General features: G+C 35.3%; 1 pseudogene; it reads left to right on the forward strand.

Annotated features, from left to right (window-relative positions):
• The first annotated feature begins 887 nt into the window (after positions 1–887).
• On the forward strand, positions 888–2,098 carry LOC141494988 (cofilin-2 pseudogene; annotated as a pseudogene).
• Positions 2,099–8,304: the final 6,206 nt, after the last annotated feature.

Here is an 8,304-nt window from a genome sequence, read left to right on the forward strand (position 1 = left end):
AGGTGGTTAGGTCCTGAGAGTGAAGAGCTGATCCATGAGTGAAGTAAGTAAGATCTGGATCCCTGGGGCAGGTACCCATCAGAAGAGAGGGCCAGGGGATAGAGATTTAACCAGAATGAGGTGTTGTTGAGGGCAGCCAACCCCCCCCCCCCCCCCCCAGGGTCAGAGATTGGCAAGATTAAGATTAGAGTCCTAAAAGAGGAATTTGGGACAGGTTTCTCTTTCTCCAGTCATCAACCTGAGTGTTTACTTTCGCTTCTGCTACTTTGAGTCTCCTCAAGGACTTCCCATTTCTTGCCAGATGGTATTTCCTGAAATCACTTTGATCTCACATCCTCTGGGTGTGTTCTATGGTTTTCATAGGTGGGATATTTAATGTGGAGTTTAGGGAACAACAAATAGGCCAGTTTGTCCAGAAACTATATTGCATGAAGGGAAATCACGGGAAGTATGTCTAGAGAGGTAGACTGGAGACAGTTTGCTTAGGGATTTAACTGTCCAGGAGAGGAGTTGGCATTTTATCCTAAAGACAAGAGAACATTTAATAGTAAGGTGTTGTGACAGCATTTTTTTCCTTCTTATTTTGTGTTTAAATTTAAAATAAAACAAAAACAAAATAATAAGGTGTGTTTTTTCTCAGTTGTTTATGTATGTGCGTGTGTGTATATATATATATATATATATATATATGTGATTATATAATATATATGATGAATCCCTTTGTAGGATATTGAAAGGAAATTAATTATATTGAAACTATAGTTATCAAAATTTTTAAAAAATAAGTTTTCACCCTCTTCTTGTCTCTCATCTGGCCTCCTCTCCTTCTCTCTCCCAAGGGCCACTGAATGGAGATCTGTCGCTGGAGCCTTAGCTTCCTGGGAACCATGGCTTCTGGAGTAATAACTATGAATGTTGAAGTAATCAGAGCTTTTTATGACATGGAAAAATAAGGAAATCTATACATGAAGAAATAAAAAAAGAAAGAGAGCAGATCTTGGTGGGTGACCTTGGTGACACTGTAGAGGATCCCTACACAGCTTTTATAAAGTTGCTACCTCTGAGTGATTTGTATGATGCCACATATGAGACAAAAGAGTCTAAGAAAGAAGTGCTTGTTTTTATATTCTGGGCTCCTGAATGTGCACCTTTAAAAATCAAGATGATTTATGCTAGTTCTAAATATGCTATTAAAAAGAAATTTATAAGCATTGAACACAAGCGGCAAGTATATGGCTTGGATGATATTAAGGATCAATCAATGCTTGGAGAGAAATTGGGAGGCAATGTAGTAGTTTCACCTGAAGGAAGACCTTTATAAAATGATGGTGAAGTGCCATCCAGAAATAGCTTCCATTTCTGCAGCTCCATCAGTTGAAATAATGTTAGATTTTTGTCCCTTACCAGAAAAACATAATTTAAGCAAGCTACCAATGATTGCCACTGGACTGTTTGATCCTGGTCGTTATATGTAGAACCTGAGGAATGCCTTCCTATCACATTTTAGGCAAAACAGATGACATTTATATGCATTCCTTGCAGAACTAAGCTGAAGAAAACTGCAAAGGGTTAGCTAATTGAATACCTTGAAAGTATGATCCACTGGTTGGAAGCTGAAGCTCATTCAGTATTATTTTGAGTTGTACTTGATTGCAGCTCCTGAAGTTCTTTGGGCTTTGTATCCCTAATCTGCCTTTAACTTGCCTATTGTGACATGACAACATAAACAAATATGTATAAATGCATATTTACATTTACACACATATGGGTATATATTTATATATGCAACTATGCATTGAAAGCACTTTTATATAATAAGGTCTCCCTCAAAAAGGAATGCCAATTAAATGATCATGAGTCATCAAATTACTGTAGTGCCTCAATGCTCATTCCTGTCATCTATATATCTTCCTAAATAAAGCAGTTGTTGTTGCCTTTTTATTTTCCATTGATTGTACACCACAGAACAGGAATAGGAGTTATGTGTTTACCATGTGAGTCTTGCAGCATTAACGATATTTTGAATATAATGGCAATTTCTGTATGAAAAGAACCTTAAATGGAATGTTTTTGAGATCAAACTTCCCATGCCCACAAAATTGACCACATTGCAATAAAACCTGTGGTTTATTACCAAAAAAGAAAAAGTCCTCAGTCTGTAAGTTGCTCTACAGTTCTCATCTCTACTCTTTCCTCTGACACTTGCAGCCCCACAACACAATGAAGGCTATGAGGCTTTTATTCAATTAAATTCTTGGTAGGGAAAACAGGAAATAGACCAGGTCATCCATGAAGCCAGGTGTTAAACTGTATAATCCTACCTATTTGGGGCAGGTGAAAATAAAACAATGCCCGGGGTCTGTCTCTGGTTTTCTCATCCCACTGATGCTGCTCACTTGTGTGACCTGGAGTAAATTTTTTAACTTCTCTGGATCTTAGTTTTGCTCCTTTGTAAAATGACAGGATTGGATTAAAATCATATCTCCTCTACCACTAACAAGCTCTTTCCTAATAGGACATCATGAAATAACAGAAGTGAAAGTGCAACTGAGTAGAGTTAAAAATGCTCCCCAGAGGGACAAAATGTTACTTCTACCAACAGACTACCATTGAAATGATGACGCCTAACCTCTGCTCCAAGAGGACAGCAAAATAAATAATTTATTTTCCCTTCTGCAAAGAATTATTTAGATGTTTCTGAAGAATGGGAAAACATTTCTGATCTTTGGAACTTTTAAGATGGCTAACACTTAAAAAATGCCAATTACTATAGATACCTGAAAGGGATCTGAGAGTTTTATTTTTGTAGCCCTGGCTTTCTCAGTAATTAGATTCTACAGTGGCTGCAGCCCAGCCTGCCCAGGAGAGGGTCCCTAGGGAGCAAAGGTGGGGGGGTGAAGCTCTGCTCTGCATGGTGAAGGGTGAATCAAGGCAGGGTGTCAATTGGTGAAAGATTAGAACGTGGGAGCAGAAAACTGAGCTGTGGCTATTAAAAGACAGTGACCTTTCTTCAATTAACTGGTATTTGTCCTGTTGGAGCTGGCTTCAAATGAATAGAGAAGGTGCCTAAAAGGCTGGTAAATGGTTGATAAATGACTCCAAAAACCAGGGGGAAAAAATGTAGGCACAACACACTTTTAAATTTAATTTACATCATTAACATTTTGCTCAACCCTTTCTTAAGACAATCATCAACCAATCAATAAATGAATCACTGCCTTGTAGCATTTGTGAAAATTTAACAATTGGCTCAGCTGCAACATTTACCCCTGTAAAAGGTCTTATTTCAGAGATCCTCTTAGGCTGTCTCGAATTATCTTCCCATGCCCCCAGTTCTACTGTGGAAGCTTCATTGCTTTGGTATGAGACTTATTAAAGGGGAAGGATGCAAAGATCATCTGGCTCAATGCTTTCATTTGACAGAAGAAGAAACCAAGGCTCAAAAGAGAAATTAATTGCTCTAGGCCTTGCAAGTAGTAAATATGTGATCTGGGCTTTGATACTTCTGTTGTCCAAAGCCAGCCCTTCCTTTGACATCACCAAAGCTGCTTTTCTGAATTCCGACTCACTCCCTTAAAGCTAATTTGACTGGGCAGGCTTGTGGTCTCCCCTGTTTCTGCCTCAGTATAATAAAGAAGGGAGGGTGAGTGTTGACCTGGGGAGAAGGGGAATGGACCTGGGAAAAGACCAATAGGCAGAGTTTGACAGGCAGCTCAGGAAATTGGACATTCCAAAGACAAGCCTGTCTCTATCAGTCATTGATGGATACCTGTCTGAGCCTCAATGTCCTTATTAGTAAAATTAGAACAATCATAAGACCTGTGGTGGCAACCTCACTGAACTTCTGTGATTTCCAAATGATATAATGTAAGCTAGAACAATTTTGAAAACTTAAAACCCATAAAATTCCATGGGATCACAGACTTAGAACTAGCGTGATCCTTAGAGGTCATCTAGTCTAGCTATAATTTATAGACCAGAAAACTGAGGCTAGAAGAAGTTGCATACTCTAATCTGTGCTGGCTATTATGTGACAATAAGGACCAGAGGCACTTTCCACAGTTATAGTCACAACAGTGGTAAATGGCAAAGTCTGAATCTGAAGCCAGATCTTCTGACTCTAAATCCAATGTCCTTTCCATTGAATACACACACACACACACACACACACACACACACACACACACACACAGACACACAAACACACAGAGTCACATATATTTAGGTTTAATTTAATTAAAATGACAATGCTACCTAAATTAATCTTTTAAAATAAAGGCAAATTTATAAAATTGGAGTATTGCTAATTGTACATGATTAGGCTGGTCCAATATAGTAAAAATGGCAATATTACCTAAATTAATTAATAAAACATTCTTCAAATACATGTACTGGGTATCCCCAAAAGTCTTAGTGTCATTTTAAACTTTAATAGTTTAAAGTTTAAACTCAAATAACTCAAAATGTCACTAAATATTTTGGGCCAGACTATAAATATTGAACATGTATGTATGTATGTATATATATTTCTATTAATATATAACTCAGGAAATCTATAAAATGTTAGAAAGGAAAGGAAAACAATCCAAGACTGTTAAACTTGGAATAATCATCCTAACATGGGGCCTCTGTCACTCCTAAAAACTGAAATAATTGTTCATAATAATGACTTTAAGCTATATGCAATAATATATATAACATAATTTAAAAAATTTTAAACTTAAATACAAAATGAGAAAAAAATTGCCATGTACACAGTAGACCTTAAGAGAGGATTCAACATAAAACAATAAATTTCCATTTCAAGAAAACCTATATAATAAATGCTACACATTATTTTCCCTTCTTTTTTTTTTTTTTGCGAGGCAAATGGGGTTAAGTGGCTTGCCCAAGGCCATACAGCTAGGTAATTATTAAGTGTCTGAGTCTGAATTTGAACTCAGGTACTCCTGACTCCTGGGCCGGTGCTCTATCCACTGCACCACCTAGCCACCCCTGCACCACCTAGCTGCCCCTACACATTATTTTCAAAGATGCCCAACTTTGCTTCCTAGTTGGAAAAAGTGCTGTGCACTTTTTCCTTTATTTTTCCTCTCCCTTCCCTTTCCATCCTAAAGAGGCTAAATTAATTGCAAATATACATACACACATACATATATAACATACATCAATTCCTATAAACACTCAGACACATGAAAATTTCTACCTGTCATATGTTTCTCTGAAGGTGGATAGTATCTTCTTTCATAGTCCAAGTCTTTCCATGTTTTTCTAAATCAACCAGCTTTTCATTTCCTAAAACACAAGATTGAGGTTGGTGACTTGGCACAGCACTCCCTCACTCAAAAACAATTCACGTGAATATCATGGCATCACCTCCCTGATGTTATGGTCTTCTTAGAGAATGAAGGACAAACAGTAATCATACCCCACAATACTATTTCAATCCAATCACATCATACTGAGAGATATAGTTTCCCCCCAATATTCTTCATTTCTTCTATACTTGGCTACATTAAGTGTTAATTATACCAAAAAATTTTGATAAAAAAATGATCAAAACTTTCCTTTTTACACTTCCACATTATCTTCTTTATAATGTAGCTTAAGATCTGACATTGCTGAATATATTTCCTTTGCATCTTTTTTCCTGATTTCTTTGAAGTTCCTGAGCTTTTGCTCTTTCAAAAGAAATTTGTTATTATTTTTCTAACAGTAACTTTTTAGTAATTTAATTGAGATGACATTGATTTTATATATATATATACCAGTTAGGTAAAATTTTCATTTTAAAAATTGTATTAGTTTTACCTATCCAAGAACAATAAATATTATTTCAATTATTTAGATGAATTTATTTGTATAACAATAATTTATGTTTTTGTTCTTGTAATTTCTATGTCTATTTTGTCAGGTATATGCTCAAATATTTTATATTGTCTAGGCATTTTAAATGGTCTAAAACAATATTGAATAATATTGTTGAAATATAGCGTAATTTCTCCAGTTTTCACTTTAAATCTATTTTAACTTCAACTTTGTCTGAGTTCATAATTACTGTCCCAGCTTTTTTTAACACAATAAATTCTACTTCTGCCATTTATTTTATTTTTGTGTATCTTCCATTTTCATAATGTTCCCTGAAAGCAACATAATGACAAATTTATTTTTAAAGCTACCATCTATTTCTGTTTTGTGTATAAAATCATATCATTCATATTCTGTTACAATTATTTGTATATTTTCCTTCTTCCTATTTTCATTATTCTTCTCACCCTATTTACCAATCTTTCCCTACTACTCTGCTTTATTTCCAACCAATACCTTGTCCTCCTGTTCCTTAACCTATCCATCCTTCTAAAAGTTCTTCCCTTATCTTCTCCCCCCACCTTATCACCTTCTTCCCTCACCCTCCTATTTCTTTCTTAATTTAGAAATCATTCACACACACACACACACACACACACACAAACACACAAACAGACACATATTCTCTCTTTAGTCCATTACTCATGAGAATAAGGTTCCAGCACTACTCACTCTCCTCCTACTAGCTTCTGTACCAACTTTTTTCTCTTAGCCTCATTTATATTAGATAATTATTCCTTTTTATCTCTTTCTACACACTTTTATTTTTTAGAATCATTGCATAATTTTCAAACTATCCAAATAATGATGACAATCATGAGTACCACTAATATTTTCATATATATAAAATAAACAATTTAATCTTATTGCATCCCTTATATTTGTTCTTAAATGTTTGCTTTATATTTCTCTTGGATGCTACATGTCATTTACCCCCTTAAGTTCTGGGGCTTTTTACTACAAAAACCTGAAAGTATTTCAATTTATTAAATATCCATTTTTTCATTAATGATTATACTTAACTTTTCTGGGGAAGGAATCCATAACTCTTTTTTTTTTTTTTAGTTTTTTTTTCTTTGCAAGGTAAATGGAGTTAAGTGGCTTGCCCAAGGCCACTCAGCTAGGTAATTATTAAGTGTCTGAGGCTATATTTGAACTCAGGTACTCCTGACTCCAGGGCCAGTGCTCTATCCACTGCACCACCTAGCCGCCCCTAGAATTCTTAATTTTTGCTCTTTGGACTTAATATTCCAATTCCTACAGTCCTTCAGCATAGCAGTTGCTAAGTCTTGTGTAATCCTTATTGTACCTACATGATATTTAAATTGTTCTTTTTTTTTCTTGTTTCCAATGTTATCCCCTTAACCTGGGAACTTGGAAATTGGTTATGATAAGTTTTCCTCCTAGAATGTCTTTCAGGTGGTGATCAATGAATTTTTTTCTATTTCTGCTTTGCCTTTTTGTCCCAGAACTTTAGGACAATTTTCTTTGATAATTTCTTATAATATTATTCAAGATTATTTTTTAACTGTAATTTTCAGTTAGTCTGATTATTCTTAAATTATCTCCCCTCAATCTGCTCTCTGGATCAACTGTTTTTCTGATGATTTGTTTTCTCTTCTATTTTTTCGGGGGCAGCTAGGTGGCGTAGGGGATAAGGCACCGGCCCTGGAGTCAGAAGTACCTATGTTCAAATCCAGTCGCAGACACTTAATAATTACCTAGCTGTGTGGCCTTGGGCAAGCCACTTAACCCCATTTGCCTTGCAAAAACCAAAAAAGGAAAAAAAACCCTCCCTCACTCTTGTATTTTTTCATTATTTTGATTTTGTTTTATTATTTCTTGGTTTCTTAGAATGCTATTAATTTCCCCTTGCCCAATTCTAGTTTCAAGGAATTATTTTTTCCTTAAATTTTTGATTCTCTATTTCAAACTGACTGACTTTCTTTTCATAATTTTCTTGATTTTCTCACATTGCTCTTAATTTTTTCTAATTTTTCCCTCATTCTTTCTTATGTGATTTTAAAGTCCTTTTTAAGTTCGTCAAAGAACTCTTTTTGTACTTTTTTTCTTTTGCTATTTCTCATTGAAAATGGAGTGACTTTTTTAGCTCCATTATCTTTCTCTGAGTATGAATCCAAATCTTGTTTATCTGCATAGTAACTATCTAATGGTTGGGTTCTTTCTCTTTTGCTTACTCATTTTTATTCATTCATTATTTATTTATTTTATTATTCATTATTTACTGTTTTTTTTTTAGCAGCTCTTAAGTGCAATCAAATGGTAGTTTGAAGGTATGGGGAATTATGCTTCTGGTCTCAGGTCATGAGGTATGATTCAGGGCACTTGGGATCTCTTCTTTACTCCCAAGCTATATTAGGACCCTTGAGCAGTGTCCTGCAAATGATTTTACTCCCTGAATTCCCTCTGTTGACT

The sequence above is a fragment of the Macrotis lagotis genome, chromosome 8 (genome assembly GCF_037893015.1).
Source record: "Macrotis lagotis isolate mMagLag1 chromosome 8, bilby.v1.9.chrom.fasta, whole genome shotgun sequence".
In the NCBI taxonomy this organism is placed as follows: Eukaryota; Metazoa; Chordata; class Mammalia; order Peramelemorphia; family Peramelidae; genus Macrotis; species Macrotis lagotis.